The following is a 7865-nucleotide window of genomic DNA, read 5'->3' as shown; positions in this document are numbered from 1 at the left end:
CCTGGACTACCCAGAAGCTTCTAAGCGGAGCAGTCAACATCGCAACTACAAAAGAAAATTAACCCTGATTTTACGGATGGCGAACGTTTGGCAGAGATTCGTCGAGTAGAGGAGGATTAGCAAGATGTCAGGAAAATTCTGAAGGAAAATTCTGAAAAGCGAGCTGCTCGAAAAGTGGAAGCGGAAAAGCAAAAAGAAATAACTACTCAACAGAGGAAAGACAAGTTGGAAAAGCGAGCTCAAAGATAAATAGAAGCTTAGCAGCTCAAAGTAGCAATGCGAGCACGTCGACGAGAGGAATCGGCCATCAGAAAGCAGGAACGTTGAAACCTCCTATCTCCTCGCCGGAAAAAAAGCTGCCTCATAACGTTAAGAATTTATTTGTTAAAAGTTTTGAATCTATCTAACTAAGGTTAATATCTCGTTTTATTCGTATTCCAATATTTAAATAAATGACATTATAAATTGGATTACATTCGCATTTATATTCTTTCATTTTACCAATAACTTCTTCATTTGTTCTTTACAATTATTTTGATTGTTTAAGTTTCTGATTGCTTTGGCATGCAATTATTGCGAATAACGTAATAAGATTCAAACTTGATCCATTTATTTGTTTATCATAAAATCACAGATTAACTTCACTTCACACTTTCGTCACTGTTGTTCATAGACTATATTTTGAAACTATCGATTTAAATAACGGAAGTTATTAACACACTGCCATTACATAGTGCCTGGATTGACATGTTCTCGCGATTTGATCTAGAGCTTACGTATGTTTGCCTGTGATAAAAATTTATAGCTGTAATTGATATTACTCAACTAATGTTTAGACTGTTGGAATGATGGGCAAGAATGTTTGAAGATTTCGTGCTGCCGAAATCAAGACTCATTTTAATACAAGCTATGTATTACAAATACCTACTAAACAAAATATATAACAAATATATTTTTCATCAGTTGTGATAACGCTAATAAATCGATTGAAATCATATTTTAGAACTCATTGTTTTCGAAACAGCACTATACCGCAACTATAGGAACACTCATACGCAACTATAGGAACACTACCGCAACTATAGGAGCAATAAGTTCGTTCAATATTTTGCAAATTACAAGTACATATGGTGATTTTTTTGAATGTTCAATTGTTAGAAGACATGCGCAAGACATCATTGAACATGATACAAGTAAAATTTATTAGCATTATTAATTTAATTAATCTCAGAAATAATAAAATGTGAATGGAACTTACTTAATACCTCCACTATTGGGTCATTTACCCTAGTACTGAAAATTCTGAACATATTCTCTGGAGAAACTATGGCTCTAAAATCAAGAAATCTTGACGAAAACCTCATGTCCGCCTAAATTAGCTTCCTGGACCTGTGCGCGTTGTTGTGAACGTTCAATTCAAATGATTTAGTTGCGGGTTTCTCTAAATGCAATCGGCCTTTGGATAGTATCATATGCACAAGTGGACCAATTTATTTCCTATGGTCGGAGTTATTCCGGTGTCCTCCAGGTCGGGTGAAAATTCGAACAACTTTTCTGAATTAATTACCCATAGTAAATGGCGTTTAAACCCCTCTTATTTAATAGAAAACGGAAATTATTTATTCTCGGCTAATATTGTGATTACCCATAACGCGGGTAGATCACCTTTTCGTGGTGCGTTATGGGGTAAAGATCTACCAATGAACCCTAATCCTGACTGCTTCAAACGAAGAGAACAGGATGCTATAGTAATCAAAGGAACACTATTAGTCCTTGTTACATTTTAAACCTTGTTAAAAGTGACAAGTCTCGGTTTTCCAGTAGCCGAGAATGACCTTGAGATAAGGATAAAAATGAGTTGAAATCAACAAGTTGTTTTCTAATCTTTTATTTATTGTTCTCTAGTTTGAAGAAGTAAGGACTAGGATTCTGATGCATGGACAATATCGGTGTCACTTCCCGACTTTATCAAGGGATCCGATTTTGACTGATAAAGGGGCGCGCCTGCGGAGAGTGTACCCACCACACCCTTCGAAGGGTTTAAAAAGCGGAACCTTTCAATTAGAATCCTTTCCTGTGATCAAGTTAGGAATGACAACTGTAAAAAAACCGAATACTTTATCACTTCTCGATAGTGACAAAGTAACACGACATGCACTACACAAAGGACACGGGATATACTACAATAGATCAAATATTGGTCGCAGTGGTTTATGTTCCGAACAGAAAAAAAAATATTGTGATATCGTGGGGTAGCTGATTGCGGTCAAGGTTACCTTATGGTCCTCCAGGAACATCCGTAAAAGTAGACATTTCCGAATCATTGAGCTAGAGAGTTGGGTTTTTTTTTTAAATGACTTGCAATTATGAAGCAATGATAAAAATGGTCATATGCTGACATTTGACATAGAGAGCTGCAATGTATTTCGAATAGTTTTTATATGCAATTTCAGAATCGGGCTAGTGTCATTGACGTCTCCTGGTGATAAATGACCACTTTATGGTCCTCCGGAAATTCCGGAACATCCAGAAAAGTGGACATTGAAGTTGACCTAGAGAGCTGCGATTTCTTCTAAACAATTTACATTCATGGTTTAAGAATCATATCAATGACATTGCCATCTAAATAGTCACTGTATGGTCATTAGGGCGATTCTAATTTTACAAAAAAAAATTGTGAATTCAATGTCCCATATGCTCCTTACAATCCTTACCATAAAAATAGTGTTCTGTGAAATTTTCAGCTTTCTAGCTGGTGATTTTAAGATGGCCCAAAGACAATGTAGGTTTATATGAAAGTTACTACCCGAGCAGAAGAAAATAACTACTGAATACCAAATTGAGGTATTCCATACCAGATAATTTCCAATACTACATACCTGAATGAGGTATGAATTAGCCCTGCATAAGAGGTAAAATACCTCAAATAATATCTCAAGCATATTCTACGAACACCAAACTGATAACTAGATCAGGTATTGTAATACCTCAATAATACTTGATGGATTTTCATATATGATGAATGAAATTTTTCAATTGTAGTTCAATACCTCCAGCAGACCTCAATAGCTGTTTAATACCTCAATGAAGTATTTTTAATTGTTTTAAAGATTTTTTTCAATACCATTATAATACCAAATTGAGGTATTGACAACTGAACAATACCTAATTTTGGTATGATACCAAAAAATGGTATGCATAAGTTATTAAGGAGTTATTTGTTCCTCCTCGGGTATGGAGAAATTTTGAGAAATGTTCCAAACACTCTTATATTGTAATGTAAGTAGAAACTTATTTTCCCATTATTGAAAACTTATTCTTCAAACCTTAAATAATAGCAAACAATCTGCTGAATATCTCTTCTGCTATCCGTCGTATTGAATTTATTTCTTCAGCAAATTTCTTTATTATGGTTTGAAGAATAAGTTTTTACTATGGGATAATAAGTTTGTACTTACATTACAGTACTAGCGTGTTTGGAACATATCTCAAAATTTCCCCATAGTAATTTCCATATAAACCTTCATTGTCTTTGGGCCACTTTTAAATAACCACCTAGAAAGCTGAAAATTTCACAGAACACTATTTTTACGCTAAGGGTGGTAAGGCACATATGATAGATTGGATTCCCAAACATTTTTATATTTTGAACCGCCCTAATGGTCATACCTTGAAAATTAACCTAGAGACCTGTAATTTCTTCTAATTTCTTGCACACGTGGTTTCAGAATCGTGTCAATGTCGTCACCGTCGCCTGGTTTGTAATGACCACCTAGTGGTCTAAGTCTTCCGCTTGGAAGAAATCACAGCTCTGAGGGACAATCGTCAGCTCTTGACCATTTTTACGGATGTTCCGAATCTTCCGGAGGAACAAGAAATGACCATTTGAGATCATACAGAGGCAACGATGGTAGGCTAATTTGAAGCTCATCACCGCAAGTCATTTGAACAAAAATCCCAGCTCTCTAAGCCAACTTAGGGGTCATGCACAAATTACGTCACGCTCCGAGAGGGGGGAGGGGATCAAGCCAAGCGTGACAAGCCTTACAAAAATTTTGGAGGACTCATACAAAAAACGTGACATAGGGGGGGGGGTCAAAAAAGTTGAAATTTTACGTGACATAATTTGTGTATAATCCCTTACAGGATATGTCAAATTTTACGAATGATCCGGATCTTCCGAAGGAAAAATTACAATTTACACGTCTAAAAACACCATAACATCTCCAAATCTCAATCATTTTTTTAAGTTACTTGGGGTGAAACTATCTTACTTAAACGATATTCGATTCACCATGACATTTATAGTATTCCAAAATTGAGCTTGAACTCTGGCGTTCAGCATTCATCACTATAACGTGATTAATTAATTGACGCCACCTTAATCACAGATCTCAACTCAACGTGCCAGTAACGACTAAGTGCCCGCATCATTAGGAACTGTATGCCACATGATTAATGTTTAGATTCACACGAGCATGTGAGTCAGGCGAGTGGAGTTCTAAATTATGGATCATATATTATAAAAAAAAAAAACATTTATTCGAATTCGTGTTAGAATGTGTTGTATTATTTGTTCCAACAGAGACAAACACACTTAACAGTAAATCGTAAAATGAGGACAAACTTCTGGTTTGACCATAATTGAAAAAAGACTGTCCTACCATGTACCCAGCGTCTGCATCAAAAGCTGATTACAATGATGACAATCCCATGGCAGATTTTTTAAAGAATCATAAAAATGTGTGATATTTGCCGGAATTGCGAAATGGAGTGTTGAAGTATTTTATATAATGCAAACAGCATAACATTTTCTTTTAGTCAGTAGTTTACATGTTTTCCATTCAATTTTATGGGTTTCGTTCAGTCTAAAGCTTCTATTACTTCATCATTATTCAAGTTGAAAATCCTGAAAACATTATCGTTGGAATTCCATCTTTTAAATCATCCATATATTTGACGACAATTAAATTAGCTTCATGCTTTTGTAAAAAAAAAGCAAAAAGATTTGAAATCTATTTTGTATTCATGAAGTTATGGTCAAATAGATATAAAAAGTTTAGTAAAATGAGGAAAAATTTGGAGTAAACTATTTTTAACTAAGACTAGTTTTGATTTTAGAATATTTCAATGCTCTACAAAGTTTTAATTTTATAGCTGAGCAATTCCACCGAACATGACGATTTTTTTTTTAATTTAATTTTTATATATTTTGAATCGCCTGAAAATTTGCATACAGATTCTTTATGACCAAAAATGCCATTTTGCACCTTCAGACCGCCATTTTGAACCTCACCTTATTTTTGAGAAGGGCGTATCGGAAAATGCATGGCAAATCTTTAAAAAACTGTAACTCGAAAACGGTTTGTCCGATCGATTTGAGATCTTCTACAAAGTTATAGGTATTGCTTAGGACTATATGGAGAAAAATATGCACGGTAAAAAAAAGTTACAGATTATTTTTTATTTCAAAAACAAAATTTTAAAATCGATTTCCTCCAGAAACGCAGTTATGATTTTTTTTTTATTTTTGGATATGTTTTAGGGGACAACTTATGTAATTTATTGCACAATGTTTCAAAATGGAAGAATTATGGACAAAAAAGTTATAATTTTTTAAAAAATTACAGATTTTGAAAAAAAAATCGAAATAGAGGAAAACAATCATTTTTTATGTGATTATTTGAAAGTACAGAAAAATTGCAATCGAAAAGTACTTAAGTAATTTTTATTCTAGGTTGCACCAATTTCGAGATATACTTATATTTATATAAAATTTTCAAATAAAAAAAGAAAAATAGGCCTTTTTCAAACATATTTCGTGTTTCTCCATTCCAGAAATATTGTATTTTGATTGACTGAATCGTAGCTGAATTGTTTATTGTTTGATCAAAACCTATATACTAAAGTATTTAAAAAAGTATGCACGGTAAAAAAAACATAAACGGAATTTTCAAATGAAAATTTGAAGTTCATTGTTCTTAAAAACCGCAAAATTGATGTTTTTAATTTTTTGATATGTTTTGCAGTATATTGTTTGAAATTTCTTGCACAATGCCTCAAAACGGAAAATTTTTGGATAAAAAATAAATTATTTAAAAAAAAAATAAAACAAATTTATGTAAAACGATATTTTGGTGCGTTTTTTTTTTTTTTGAGTACAGAAAATTAACTATATATTTTTAAATATGAAAAATTTCTATCGAAAAATACTCAAGTAAAATTTAGCTGAGATGCATCACTTCCGAGATATACACGGTAAATCTAAACGTGGCATTAAAAATGTGATTCTATCACAACGGTGCACCTTTGGTCCCCAGGGCTAAGCCCGGCTAATGGGTAAAGCCCTCTCATCGCGGCAAGATCGTACAACCATGGAGAAGGAGTTTGTTTTTTTTTGTTTTTGTTATTTTGTTTTTTTTTTGTTTTTTTTTTTTGTTTGTTTTTTTTTGTTTTTTTTATTTATATATATTTCAATTTTATTTCTTAATTACATCAATTACTTTCTTGTTATCGTCACAACTCGAAAATTGTCTAACTTCAATTTACAATTTACAATTCTTCGGTCTCAATTTTGCAAAAGATGAAAATCCTATTTGAACACCACTATGTAATTCAGTAAATCGATTAAACGACTCTCTTAATGTAGTCATCATTAACCTTTTTTGAATTGCCAGCCGCTTTCCGTCTCTCATTACAGAAACATAGTCACGTTGGCCAGGCATCACTCGACTAGTTTCATCATCTTCGTAAAAGTTCACTACAATTTCTTTTGCTACATTACTTAGCCCGAAAGATGTACGAGATTTACTTGTTCCTTCTAATGACTGTTTAGCTTGTGTTGCCAAATACCTGGATGTATTAAATGTATCCATTATGTTCTGAACCGTCCATGACCTCGGCAATATTGATAGTAATTGGAGTTTTTCGTTCATGGTGATACCGTTTTTAGAAAATTTATCTTTAATTTGTGCAATCTTTTCATCAAACTCGTTACCCTTCTCTCTGTCAATTTCATCAATTGTATTTAACTTGAATATTTCTCTTCTTATTTTTTATTAACTTCTTCATATTTTCGCTTTACATAATTTATTGAATTCATTTTTTTACGATCAATTGGAGATGTTAAAATACTGGAAATTGATTTGTTAAAAATTTCAATATTTACACTTTGTGAACATTCATCTATTTCAGAATCAGTCGTATTGACCGAGGTCATTGACGGTACAGTTACCAAAGACTCCTGACTTGGAACATTCATTTCAGTATCAGAAGTTACATGTTCATCACTGCTCGATGAGTCATCGCTACTAGATAATTGAGTACAATTAGACAGTTTTAAACGACAAGAATCACAAATTTTAAGCTTACTATTTAATTTATTCTGTTCAGCAACAGATACGCGTATTTCAACCTCAACTGTAAAGCCGTCTTCAGTGTTGTGTATTTGACTTGACTTGGTTTGTGTTGTTAAAATCAAAATAAAATTTTCCGGAATGGAGAAACATGAAATATGTTTGAAAAGGGCCTATTTTTCTTTTTTTATTTGAAAATTTTATATGAGTATGAGTATATCTCGAAATTGATGCAACCTAGAAAAATTTTACTTAAGTACTCTTCCAATGCATTTTCTGTACTATCAAATAAACACATAAAAAAATATTGTTTTCCTCTATTTCGATTTTTTTCAAAATTTGTAATATTTTATAAAATTATAACTTTTTGTCCATAATTCTTCCATTATGAAACATTGTGCAATAAATCACATAAGTTGTCCATAAGTAAACCATGTCCAAAAATAATAAATATCACCGATGCATTTTCATAGAAAATCGATTTTAATATTTTTTTATTAAAAAAATCTG

The sequence above is a fragment of the Aedes aegypti genome, chromosome 3 (genome assembly GCF_002204515.2).
Source record: "Aedes aegypti strain LVP_AGWG chromosome 3, AaegL5.0 Primary Assembly, whole genome shotgun sequence".
In the NCBI taxonomy this organism is placed as follows: domain Eukaryota; kingdom Metazoa; phylum Arthropoda; class Insecta; order Diptera; family Culicidae; genus Aedes; species Aedes aegypti.
The sequence above is the reverse complement of the archived record's forward strand: the minus strand, read 5'-3'. Positions refer to the sequence as shown.